The sequence below is a fragment of the Brassica napus genome, chromosome C2 (genome assembly GCF_020379485.1).
Source record: "Brassica napus cultivar Da-Ae chromosome C2, Da-Ae, whole genome shotgun sequence".
Lineage (NCBI taxonomy): Eukaryota > Viridiplantae > Streptophyta > Magnoliopsida > Brassicales > Brassicaceae > Brassica > Brassica napus.
In genome coordinates this window covers 18,031,825-18,045,681 of record NC_063445.1, presented here as the reverse complement: position 1 = coordinate 18,045,681, position 13,857 = coordinate 18,031,825, and the positions used below count along the sequence as shown (strand labels likewise).

At 32.1% G+C, this 13,857-nt stretch overlaps 2 long non-coding RNA genes across 5 annotated transcripts; one reads left to right on the top strand and one right to left on the bottom strand.

Annotated features, from left to right (window-relative positions):
- The first annotated feature begins 6,019 nt into the window (after window positions 1–6,019).
- Window positions 6,020–8,449, top strand: LOC106391046. Of its 4 annotated transcripts, none has more exons than XR_002655815.2 (7): window positions 6,020–6,295; window positions 6,360–6,443; window positions 6,544–6,679; window positions 6,747–6,844; window positions 7,222–7,660; window positions 7,843–7,891; window positions 8,010–8,449. It is a non-coding gene; the product is annotated as an uncharacterized LOC106391046 (long non-coding RNA). The 4 variants fall into 4 exon arrangements; XR_007319524.1 differs by having other exon boundaries at window positions 6,021–6,295; window positions 8,203–8,449; XR_007319525.1 differs by having other exon boundaries at window positions 6,022–6,295; window positions 6,733–6,844; window positions 7,222–7,613; window positions 8,203–8,449.
- A 2,270-nt stretch (window positions 8,450–10,719) lies between these two features.
- Window positions 10,720–13,541, bottom strand: LOC125581801. The gene is made up of 2 exons (XR_007319526.1): window positions 11,707–13,541; window positions 10,720–11,008 (listed from the first exon to the last, which is right to left on the bottom strand). It is a non-coding gene; the product is annotated as an uncharacterized LOC125581801 (long non-coding RNA).
- Window positions 13,542–13,857: the final 316 nt, after the last annotated feature.

The window sequence follows — 13,857 nt, the reverse complement described above, 5'->3', positions numbered from 1 at the left end:
AGATTCAAAATTATTAAAGAGATATATACTTAGGTTAAGATCTGAACCTTGTGCAGAATAAATATTTTATATTTATTACTTATTTTATATTTTTCTGCATATTATGAAATAATAAAATAATAATTATATATTAAATATTAAATAACTAAGAAATCGGTTACTATTATGTAATAAATCGACTTGCGCATATAATTCAAATGACCGCTTTTGTTTATTCGCAATCATTTTAGGATAAATAAATCAAAACAATCAATCTTATCTATCGTATATGATATATAATTAAATTTAAACGATATGAAGTATGTATATATATTAACATAAACACCTACTAAAATAAAATTATTTAGTTATATGATTTTATTATCATTGTATATTGTTATAGGAAAAAATTTAAACACACAAAAGTTATGTAAAACTTTTAACAGTTTTAGTAATTTGTACTTGTTTTGAAAAATTTAAAATACAACATATACAAAAAAATTTAAATTTTTAATATATGATTAATGTAATTGTGTAATTTATTTTAATAATAAAGAATAAAACAAAAATGATAGAAAAATACAGATTATTAGCAAATCTTCATTATTTAAAATCATTAATTACTATATATATATATATATATCATAATCACATTAGGTAATTCTGTAGGTTTTATATAAGGAAATAATATATAATAAATTTCAATTTGTTAAATGAATGGTCCATAACAGACATACTATATAATATAACATTCCCTACCAATTTAATTTTGGACTAGCAAAATTCTCAATTGATTTTCAAGCCGCCACGTAAACAAATTAATATTCCAATTATGTGACAACTTAGCATGACATTTTTTTAATTAGTACAAACTACATGTTCTAAACTTTTTAAATGTTTCTCTAGTAATATATAGGGAATGTTAAACCATTGATTATTAATTTTTAACATAATAAATTTAACAGTTTTAGTAATTTTGTCATTTTTAAAAATTCAAAATATAACATATACGAAAAAATCTATATTTTAGTTTTATAGCAAATTTGATTGTTTAATTTATTTTAATAATATAAAATTAAACAAAAACGATGGATGAGATATAAATTGTTATCAAATATTTATTATTTAAATAATTAATTGTCATATATATATTAATCATATTTGGTAATTCCGTAGCTTTTATTTATGGAAAGAAAAGAAAATAGTAATTGTACACTTTAATTAATTTTATGATTAGTTAAATGAGAAGTATAATATGTACTTAATTGGACCAACATATTTTCTAAGAATTCTGAATTTCATTCCGGTAACGATACGTGGCTACACTTAAAGGTTGTAATGTTTCTCAATTAATATATAAGAGATTCATGATATAGTTAATCTTTATGGAATTTACGTTTGCATATGCTTAAATTTTTTATCTAGAAAAATATTGGTTGAACTGATTTGATTAAAATTTGATGGTTTAAGTTTACCAAACTTGCTGGTACATCATGCATATGTTTACGTCCAGACTTTAGGTTTTAATGTAGTTTAGTATTTTATGAGTTAGTATCGTTGCAGAAAAATTAACATCACATGCTTTAAAGAGTGTTTTGTTATTGCCTATCTATTTTAAAGAGTGATTTAGTATCTGTAACAATTTGATCATTAGTAATATCAGTCTGCAACAGCTTGATGTTAATATTGATGTTAACAAACACAGTAGCCATGTTTCATGAGCAAAATGCTGAATTGTATATTCTTTATGAAAGACGAGATATTGTATGAGATTCGGCTGAGGATTATGAACGATGTCCAACGTTTCCTCAATGTCATATCTCCTTTCTCTGTTCCACTTCTCCATTATCGAGATAAGTTACCTATCATGATTAGTCTGGATTTATAGTCAACTAATGTTTTATTAGATAAATTAAGTTGAATTTGTGCATGTCATCTAATTTTTATTTGAATGCTTAATTGAAAACTAGTTGACGTAGAGATGATTAATAGCATAATAATAAAAATCTAGTGATTGAGAAAATTACTATAGGAATATTATTTATTTCCTAATATAATAAAAACGTTTAAAATAATACATTCTCTATAATTTGAAATATTTTTGATTATTATATTTCATTATCATTATATATACGAGAGCTTTAAGTTTAAGACTTGACCGTATAAGTTTTGGAAAACAATCTAAAGAAAGATATTATCTATGTTACATGGAAACGGAAGCGGGTACGCGGAAGCGGAAGCGTATGGAAGCGCAGAAGCGAGATTTTTTGAAAAATTAGGAAGCGGGTATGTATTGGAAGCGTATATCCATATGTATGTATATATATATATATATATATATATTAAAATATAAGATTTTTTTTAAAAAAAATTAGGACTAAAAATTATATGTTATAAATTTAAATAAATTATTTATTCATTTGTAATAATTTTGTAATGATTTCATATTAAAACTGTGAAATAATAGACATAAATTAAATTTAAAAGAAATTATTATATTAATTATTGTTAATGCTTCATAAATAATTGACACAATATATTTGAATATATAATATATGTTTAATAAAAACCTCAATACGTAAAGATAATTTATAGTATTAATTTTAATATTTATATATTTATATCCTCTCTATTCATTACTATTAAAATTTTGATTTTACAGAGATTAATAACTACGATTATATTTTTATTGATATTCAACCTTGTATTTTTTTTTTAAAGAACGGAAGCGTGATTCCAAAATGGAATCATAAGCTTCCAACGTGTTTTTAAAAAGAATATTTTGAAAGAGTTTTGGAAGCGAGATTCCGTAAGCTTCCACAAGGTTCTGATTCCGATTCCAGTTCCGAAGCGGGAAGCGGACGTCCGATGAAGCTTCAGTGCAACGTAGGATATTATCACCTGAATGTGATTACCTAAAACTCATTATGTATTTTGCATCTAAAGATTACGAGACATGAAGTCCGTAATAATTCTCAACTATGTTAGATGTTAAGTTTAAAAGTTAAATTTCTGGAAGAAATTTTTAATGATGCATATATATTTGAAAATATATTTTTCACATAAGTAATGTTGTCTAGTAGACACACGATTAGAAAAAAAAAAGAGATTAAAGAAGTTTATAACTATATTTTGTCTCCTTGAGACCAAGAAAAAAACAATGAGCTATTGATATAAGATGATAAATCGCGTCTAGTTGATTATGATCATTCTCTTGAAGAGAATCTGACATTTTATATTGAGAAAGAAAATCAACATTGGTCAAGAAAGTGGACATAAAAGTGGTTGTAGACGTAAATGTGGATATAAATAAGTTCAAGATCTAAAGAGTTTCTTTTTAGAACTCATACTCTCACTTGAAGTTGAGAAAATAAAGATGGTAATAAAGAAGAGATATAATTCGTTCATCTAAAGATGAAAGAAAATTATTGTGAGTACAATGTCTTGTAGTATCAAGATTATTGGAAGCTCTAGAGGAGCATATACATGCTTGCCTATGGGAATGAAACTTAAAATCATTAGTGCGTTATACTTTCCTAAGTCTCAATGGTCAAAATGATCTAAGATATAACACATGACATTAAGTTCGATATGTCGTTGATTCTAAAGTGGGATTCAGTTCCAGATATATGAACTTGGAGTGTCATTATCTCGAGAGAGAGAATTACAGAATCCCACAACCCTAGTAAGTGGAACATCCAGAAGTATGTTCACACTAGAAATAGACTTAATGAATCATTTATAAAATAAAACCACTGGATTTATAATCTACTAATGTTGAGACAATTAAGTAAATGGAAATGTTGAATACCTTCGAACAGAAGTATTACGCAAGACACTATTGTATTGTTCTACACAATGATTAAAAAATAGAGATAAATGTAATAGTAAACTAGAAGTTTACCGAAAGTGTAATGTTTGGCAAACTGGTTATGACATCTCAGTTTAGTAATGATGCGAAAGATAATCATATATACACTCGTTGAAGATCCAGAGGATTCTTACGAAAGATCTGCTATATGTTGCTTGCTTAGAAGGCAATATAAGAATACAGTTTTTACCAGTCAAATAGATCTAGAATCTATTTATACAATGAGGTTTTGTGGGCTTGATCACCCACTGGTGGACTGATCATCCACCATATGTTTATAATTAATGCATCGATAAGAGTATTGCATGTATCCTTGTCATAGATCCGCAACATGATGTTTGTGAGACTAATTGGTAATATTGGTGAAATAACAAGCCTTTGATGATTATTTTATGCATGTGTGGATACATGATGAACATCTTGTAGCTAATGTTCATATTTAAGATGCAGCAGCATTGATTCGCATAATGTCAAATAGTAATTAAAAACTCTCCCCAATAAATTGGTTTTTGGTCAGGAACCAAAGATTCTCATCTAGAAAAGTTGTAGTTGCTCCACCACACTATAAAAGATGGGACCTCAAAGGAGGTTATGAATATGTTGGATATAATCTCTGTTAATATAATATTTATTTAAAGACTCAAAAGTTAGTCTATCCAACATTAAGGAGAGAAAATAAACAGCTGGAGAATGAATGAGTTGAAATGAATTATCATTTATCCTCGGACTAAATAGCTTGAATAAAAGTCCAAAATGAATGTATAAAGATAATTTTATTATAAAGATTAACATATGAGTTGCCAGACTCATTTACTGACCATAAGAAAGTGATTAAGCCACAAGTACCAGTTGTAGATGCTCTAATTAAAATGGATGTCCCAGAATGACAGTATCAAACTGCTAATAAGTCTAAAGAGCGCTTGAAGCGTGAAAGACCTATTGGTTCCAAATAAAAAATCCTCGGAAACGAAAAAGAGCATGAATGAGAATGGCGAAATCGAGGAATGAAATATTAAGAATCTCGAAAAGAGATAGAAAACATGACAAGAAAGAATTCAGGTACCTGAGAATAAAAACAAAAAAAAAAATCTCAAATAGTTATGTCCTGTTTGGAACAATATTGAGCTGATATCAAATCGACGTCGTAAATACTAATGCATGCAATGAAGCAGTTGATGAGAATGGAGATCATGAATCATCTATTGAAAAGTGCACACAATGTGATAAATGGCTGAAAAGAAAAAAAAACAATAGATGCAAAGTTTAAATCTCTTTGGAAGAGAATAGTATTCAGACCGGTAGTCCGTACACCTAATGGTGTAAAACCAATGGCATATAAACAGGTCTTTATATGAAAAATAGATGTGATAACAAAATCATGAGATGTGATGAAATAATTGCACAAGGATTATCACAAACACCTATAATTGATTATAAAGAAACACATCATCATGTGGTGGAAGAATCAACTTTCAAGTTTCTTTAGTCTGGCAAAAATTAAAAGCCAAAGGAAATGACAATTATGTCAATGATCCAAAATAATATAAACTGCAAGTAATGGTAAACCCCATAAGAATTTGGACTGCTAGAAGCAGTAACTGCTAGTTCTCGAGAACATTTCTGCGTGAGTATATTCAGCATATAAATGAAATAATTCTTGATCATGAAGTACCATAATATTGGAAATTTACTGATATCTTTCATGATTGAAAGATGTGATTTCATATGACAAGAATGATAGTCATAAGTGTAACTTTTACGAGAAGAAAAAGGATAACTCGTATGTATAAGTATGCATAATGTGAAGGTTTAGAAGATTGTCAATAAAATGAAATTTAGATACAGAGTCCTAATAGACCAAGATATGATATTTTGTGTGAAAGAGATACTACAGACCATAAGTCCAATGGTCTAAAAGATTATATGACAATCAAACGAGCTTATTCACTAACACTACAAGAAAAAAGGGTATTGATAGCACCTCGGGATAGCACGGATTTTCAAACTGCTACGACAGATTAATTTTTTCGTTTTGGGAAAGTATCCATAGCATTAACTTAATGCTACCATGAAAAATTAGCAAGCGGGAAAAGAAAAACAGATGCCGCCTATACTTGGTAAAATTTCGACAACCGCGAAGTACTTAATTAGTTCCCTCTTTGCTTTAAGACTTAGACTACATAAGGAAAAACAAATCAGTCTTCGCACAGAAAATAAAAAAAAGTTATTAGAGTCACGGAGAGAACTCTCTCGAGAACAAACCCTAATCCCGTCACCGTTACCCTATCTCCAACCGACGAAACTCTCTGTCGACACCTTGAAGCCCGATTTCGTGCTCTGTAACTCAAGCTTAGTTGAAAAGAGGAGGATGACCTGAAGTTGTGAACGGATCCAAGCTCAGTTGAATCAGACGAGGAAAAAATCCGACTCTTCACCATCCGCGAGGTCCTCGCTCTATCTCTATCTCTCTCTCAATCCCTCTGTTTTGAATCTGACGGCATTTTGACAGAGGCGAACACAGTTCCGAGCTTTCCTTCCTCGGTAGCGGAGGCGGAGAAGAATGAGGAATAGGATGACGGCGGTGAAGATATAGGTTAGTTTCGTGTTATCTTTCTCCCACTCTATTAATTGGACTGAATATTTTCTAGGGTTTGTGATTTCTGATCTTTGTTTCCTCATATGTATCTGTGCAGATTGTGGTTGAGTATGTTCCAGAGCAGCCCGTGTTTGAAGATGGTTTTAATGTTGAGTTCAAGAAAATCTTTGAGAAGTTTAACTTCAGGGAACCTGTCTGATTATCTCTTTCTAAGAGACAGTTTTAGTATCATGGTAGGCATTAGCTTATGATTAAAAGTGAATGACTCTATTGTGTTCATAAAAAGTTTATGTCTTGCAGGTTGAAGTTTGTAAGTTAAATGAAGAAGTTTTACGGTTGGAGCAGATGGTATCTTAATAGAGGCTTGTCAGAATTTGAATATGTTCCTTCTCTTTCTGGTATGAATTGCATATATCTCTGTTTCTTATTGATTTTTCTTGTGTGCGGTTATTTAGTACACCTTAATTAAGTCATTGGGAGATTGAGTTTTGTTTAGGACATAACTATAGTTTCTCTCAGTTTTCATTGTATTTTTCTTTCTCCAGTCAAGATTCTGAACCATTATTCACGCTATACTCTTTTTGCGCTGTCAATTTGAACTGAAGTTGATATCGTATACGTTTAAATATTGTCTGACTGGAATATTTTGAAAACCACGTTAAGCCTTTTTTTCTAGATTACTTTAATATCCGCGTGTTAGTGTAGTCCAATTTATTAGAATACAATATTGATAGGCTTGGATCACTGAAACTTAAGCTCACATCCTTTTCTTCAGCTTGCGAGGTTTTGAGATGCATCGCTTTGTGTTAAGGGAAGATCTACACATCAGATCCAGACTATTCATCATCTGCAATGGCTCTTGGGTTACTTCAGATCCTAGTTATCAAGAAGAAGTAAGTATACATCTCTTAAACTTATAGACTATGAAGTGAATGTATTATCCATTCTTAATTCAGAAGCTTAGACAGCCGAACCTTTTTGATTGTTTTTTAAATAGTATTCATGATTGTTCTATTATTTTACCCGTGGTGTACATGTACTGCTCATTGGACACCAAACTCCGGAGACATGAGTGTACTTCAATACGATGAAGTGAAAATGTAGAAACGGTCGGAATCATGTTCCTCTAGCACAAGCGCAGTGACTGGTGAAATGGCTTTACATTGGGTAAATGGCACAGACTTATGTGATTTGTATTTCAGAATCCTGATCAGGTTTACGTTTCGTCACTCCTATAATATTGATCATCTATTTTGGTTTATGTTAAAAAAGGATCATACTTTATGAACATAGGCAATTTGTTGGCATGTGTGATTATATAGTGGTTTTGTGAGAACATAATTGCTAGTAATGTTCCTTTCATCGTTGCTTATTGATTCCTTCTGGTCAATTACAGATGCTTCTTGGTCCCAATGGCTGTGTGGATAATGGTACCCCTTCTAAAGGTCTGTCTCCTCTCTCTCATTAAAAGTCTATTAAAGCAATTTAGCTGTCTTGGTCAGGGAAATGTCTGATCTTTTGATACTGCTTGTGTGAGTGACACCTCATTAAATCTGCTTGCAGATTTTAGTCAGTGTACTGAATCCAAACCAGCGGAACTGTCTTTGTGTAAAAACCTTAAGAATTTTTGTATTTCAGAATCCTAATCATCAGATTTATCTTTCTTCCTCTCATCTATTTTGGTTTTATGTTAAAAAAGGATCATATACTTTATGAACATAAGCAAAATCTGTTTTTGTCCCCACTGCTAAGACAGATCAGTTAACGGGAGTCTGGTTATTAAAGTGCATCCACTACACTTTCTCTGAGAGATACATGCTAAGGCCAAGAAGGAAAATGAGAGTTCAAGGTTTTGATTTAGTTCCCCATGTTTTCTTGTCTTTTATATATTTAGTTCTGATATTGTAATGATGTTTGTGTAAGATTTGATGAAAATGTTTACATGTTTGTGGTGCTGATATAAGTACATTTTGGTTTATTAATGAAATATAAATTGAATATTATTTTTTATGTCAATCTAATTTACAACAAAACATGTTTCTATGAACAGGTTCTAATAGCACATAACCGATTATAGATATAGCATTGATACATTACTATGATAGAACATACAATAACGTTCAAAATAAAAGCTACCATAAGATTTCACTAACCATATCAAGTTAAAAACAAAGCTATCATATACTCTTTATATAATAGCGTTTAAAAAATGCTATTATATATGGGAGACCTAAGATAGCTGGGGCAGACATAGCGGTTTCAATAACGCTAGCAAAAGCATATTATAGCTTTTTTCTTATGCTAAGAAAGGACTTTTTTCTTGTAGTGTAAGGATATGCTTATAGCAATTCCTAAAAAGATGATATATATGATGAGAATACATCTCCCAAAGATGATGCTTCTAGGGGGAGAATATGATGATGTGCGTGGTTGTACTCTTTTTCCTTATCATAGTTTTGTCCCATTAGATTTTCCATGTAAAGGTTTTAACGAGGCAACAAAGAATATGTAAATGATAGATACCTTGAGAGGAATGTTATCACTTAAGTGATAAAGATATATCAATCTTCTAATGTATATTTGAGACTAAGAGAAGGAGAAGAGAATGATCAAGGTTAATTATACTTGAAGAAGAATAAGAGATGAACGCATTCCATTCGTGTAACATAATCAAAGGTCGAAACTTTTCTAATCAAAGGAGACCTTCTAGATGGAATTAAAATATGAAAACTTTTCCAATCAAAGGAGACCTTCTAGATGGAATTAAAATATGAAATTGGTGTCTAGAGAAAACTCTTTGAGTCTATTTTCATCTCCAATTTGAATCAAGTCATTCTCCATGATAGAACTCGAGATATGGCTGTTTTCGTGGGACATGTACAAGCTGTCTCAAAATACCTAATATCGTATGATATTCAAAATACCGCTCGATATTTCCATCTTAATAGAGCCAGATCGGATCCTAAAGTTAGACATGGATGTTGGATTCGATTTCCAAGTGGTTTGAAGTAATTTTGTCCTACGGTCCACCAATATATTCAAGTTTTAGTGAAGAGTGTCAAATCTGTCAAGAGAAATAAACCGGTACAATCCCAAAAAGGAGTTAATTCATCACATTGGATTGTGTCTTATCAGATATCTCAAGTTATGTTCTCATCAGGGGGAGTAAATGCGCGATGCACTCTTTTTGTCTTCACCACGGTTTTTCTGGTAAGGTTTTTAATGAGGCAGCATGTTATGCGATTTAGAACATATTTTTTAATGTACATCCAAGGGTAAGTGTTATGAACTATTATGTGGATGTCCATTAGGCTTATAAGCCCATGTTCTAGAGGATTCTGAAATCCTAATGTTGTATCCCTATATATTTAAATTCACCTCACTTATTTACACCGATCAAACTGCCACTTATGATTAATTAAAAAAATGTACTAAATTTAAAGAAAAGAAAAAGAAATATAGCTTGAAAAAAAAAAGAAACTAACGCCGTCCATAGGCTTTTTCTTGTTAATCGCTTACACAGAAAATAATACAAGGGTTTGTCAAGTTCTGAATCTCCAATCTATCCTTTCAAATCTTATTTCAGTTTCAGCTTCTCCAAGCCAAAATCAAACCATGTTCATCCATGGATTTTCTTCTTCTTCCTGCTATTTGAACATCATCGCAAGCTTGAACCAAAACTGATTTTGTACTTGAGAAAGTATCAAACAAGAGGAAGAAGAAGATGGAAAAGAAGAGCATTGAGTTAAAAAATAAGTTTTTTTGTTGGAATTGAACCTTTGATTAAATCTACAAACGAATTGGATCTAAGAAGAAGTGCCCAGGAAGAGAACAAAGAAGAGTATCAGAGAACAAGCTACAAAGGAGAGTAGCAAAGAACAAGTTACAAAGAAGGAAGAAGAAGAGCCTTGAGCCCCAAGAAACAGAAGAGTGAAGAAGAAGCGTGAGTGTGAGAACAAAAACTGAGACTGAGTGAGTGAACTAGAGAAAAAAATATGATGGAGAAGCAAACGAGAGTAGTTGAGTCGAGTGGAGAGGTCATTGTTGTCTCTCCAAAAAAAAATGCTAATTTCCTGAGAGGTCAGCCTGATCTCTTGAAGAAGAAGCAGGCCGAGACTTGCATTGCGAGGTTTAAGAAAAGAAAAAGAAGAGCAGCCAGAGCTAAAGCTGAAGTAGAGGAATGCTTGCAACGTTTATAAATCTGAATATCACTCAGTAATCATCACCCTCTCTTCTTTGTAGCCTCTCTAAGCTTAATCTTCTGTAATAAAACTTGTGGTTATATAAAAATAGTTATTAACTATTAAACTATACATAAACTTGTAAACTATAGTGTTGTTCTCACCTAAACTTGTAAACTATAATGTAAACCATACATAAACTTGTAAACTATAGTGTTGTCTGTGGAGAATCATTTGTTGCTTCTCGGCCTTGTCTTTTGAAATTACATAGACGTCACGATCTCGGACTTTAGTTTCTTCAGAGTTATTAGCTTGTGAAGCTTCCATTTTGTTGCCTGAGATAGTTCTCCCAAGATCGCCAAGGTCAAGCTTATCTTTGTTCTGAAGTGTAAAAGAAAGTGTAAGACGTGACCGTATTACAACAAGAGACAAATCATACTTTCACTATGATAATGAATAAAGACACGAACTCTGCTGCATATGGTATTTCGATCTAATGAGATCATGATGTCTGATTAATTAACCTTTGGACTTGTTAATTATTTGAACCCAAACTGACATTGTGTGTGTTTTGCTAAAGGTTCAGCAGACACATTAAAGCTGAATATAACCTTGAGTTTTTGAAAAATAATTTAAGATGTCCCCCATGACAAGCTAAGCAATAGAATGTCCTAATAATAACTTTGATTCATTCACTGGAACCCCACTAAACGCACCTAATATGATAACGTGTATGGCTTCATCAAAACTCTTTTCTTTCCATAGTTTTTAGTTATTGCCAGAACAATTGTGACTTCAATGGTGTGGCAATAATCATTAGTCATCGATTTTTTTGTCACTATCAAAATAAAGCAACAAAAGCAAAACATAACCTAATTGACTCAATCTCCCTATTGCTATGTTCATACATAAACGTGATAATCAGAAGATCTAAAAGAAAATCAAATATGACCATACATAGACATGATTAAAGATCTAATAACTCTAAGCTTATAACTATATGATCAAGAGATATATATAACAAACAATGATTAAACTTGAGGTTAATTATGTTGATTGAGTGATGATGTAGCTCGAACCTGTAAGTTAGGTGAAGAATTATTTGGGAGTGTCTGCCATGAAGAAGAAGAAGCCAATTGATGAAGAAGAAGAAATCAGATCAAAACTGTTAACGCGACGTCACACGTTAATTACTTTTTCTTCTAGTTTTTTATTTTTTAAAAATTTAATATTTTTTTAACTAATCTTAAGTAGCAGTTTGATTGGTGTAAAGAAGTGACATGAATTTAAAGGTTCATCGTAGACCCAAGTTTTGTTTCTTATATATTGTATTGTGACCTATGGAATAATAAGAATAACTTATTTCTTCTTTCTCTCGGTTCATAAAATGTAGAGTTATTCAGTGTTGTCAAGATTTTTTATTTATTAAGATACTCTTACAATTCTTTTATCAAAATGTATTAATACTTATACAATAATTTGTTGTCTTTTGTAACCTAAATTAATGTGAAAAATTAATTATAATATTTCAAACACGATTGTACTGATGATATCTATAGGTTGTTAATATATTCAAAAAATCTTGTCAAATGTTTAAATTTATGTATATGAGATTATCTAGGTCATATATAAGCGCAATTTGAACGTTATTTTATTGAAAGAATGATTATGTCCCGATTGAAAGTCAAATATCGTGTGATTTGGGATCGAGAAGAAACAATTCTTCGGTCTAGAGAGAACATAAAGTAAATAAAGAGAGGACTTGGTAAATTGCTTGTTGGTTAATAATACGAAGGAAAAGTTCAAAAAGATTAAAAGATTCAAGATTGTAGATGCTTCTTGAAATTAACAAATAGGAATCACAATTAAAAGATGCGAGGTATGGTAGATTTTAGTGTGGTGCATTGTGACATCGTTTCAAAAACATAACAAAAAAAAAAAAGCCGTAACAAAAGACACGCGCCTTGGAATCGCAAAGATAAAAGTGTGCGGCATCCATGGAGTCAGCGGCGGCGGAAACTCACGACTTACCGTCGATCCCGCACCTCGTTTGCGAGCCGAGATCATAAACTCCGACAAGATGTAAGTCTAGAAGGAATAGCACGTCACCAAGAATCAAACTACGATGCCTGAGGGTCGCGGCATTTCCCACCATCTACTGTGCCAGCTCTTCCAAGAAAGACGGCGAACTCACCGCCATAATTTCCCGTTCCGCCGCATCAAATATGGTGAGGTGTGCGACGCTCCAGCATTGTAACCTGATTCGTGTTGATGTGCAATTCCTCGTGGACCTTCATTTTGTCGGAGTTGATGATCTCGGCTAGAAAACGAGAGGTGAGATCGACGAATCGTACGCTTTCTCCGCGGCATGTGGCTCCCAAGATGTGACGAGTTTATCTAGGCCGTGCGTAGGGATACAGGTTGGTACGTCGTCCGTTGAAAATGGAGAAGAAAATGTGAGGGGAGAAAGACGAGGGTAATCTTGCCGTCGCCATGAGGCGATCGGAGATTGGTGGGAAATTATATTAGGAGGAGTAGATATATATACAACTCCATGGAAAATCAATTTCGTTAGACGGCAAATATACTACATTATTAGGTTTTTTTTTTTTTTTGAAACATACTACATTATTAGGTTAGGTGAGACATTTGTAAGAAAAAAGACACAACGGTTGAGATCGTTTCTTAAGAGATAAGCAACGGTTGAGCTAATCAAAACTGCTGTTAGATGACTCAACTTTGTGAGTGGTCAGCAATGGTGGAGAAGTAACGGTCGAGATCATTTCTTGGAGATTAGGTTAGGATGTCATGCGATCTAGTGAGGGCATTGACTTTGTGACCAATCAGACATGCAAAGACTACGTGTCATGATCATGTTGGTGCTGATGTGACAAGAGGACTTGAGAAGAGTCATGACGCCCCCACTTGTTCAACTTTGTCGGTGGGCAGAGGAAAAGGGTTAAAGAAAGACTCCATCGGAGACGACTTCTAAGCATTCTCTGGTGTGAATTAGAGGGTGCAGCTTTAGTGGTTCTTCTCCCTCTTAACTTTATGAATTTAACAATTACATATTGTTATAGAAGTGTTTGTTTCCAAAATAATTTTTGGTCATTTTCCATTATGAGGGACCATAATCATCAACATTATGTAATATTTAGTGACAACTAATCAACTATGGGCACGTTTGGCTACTTTATTTATCACCTAACGTCTTTATCGGTTAGAACATC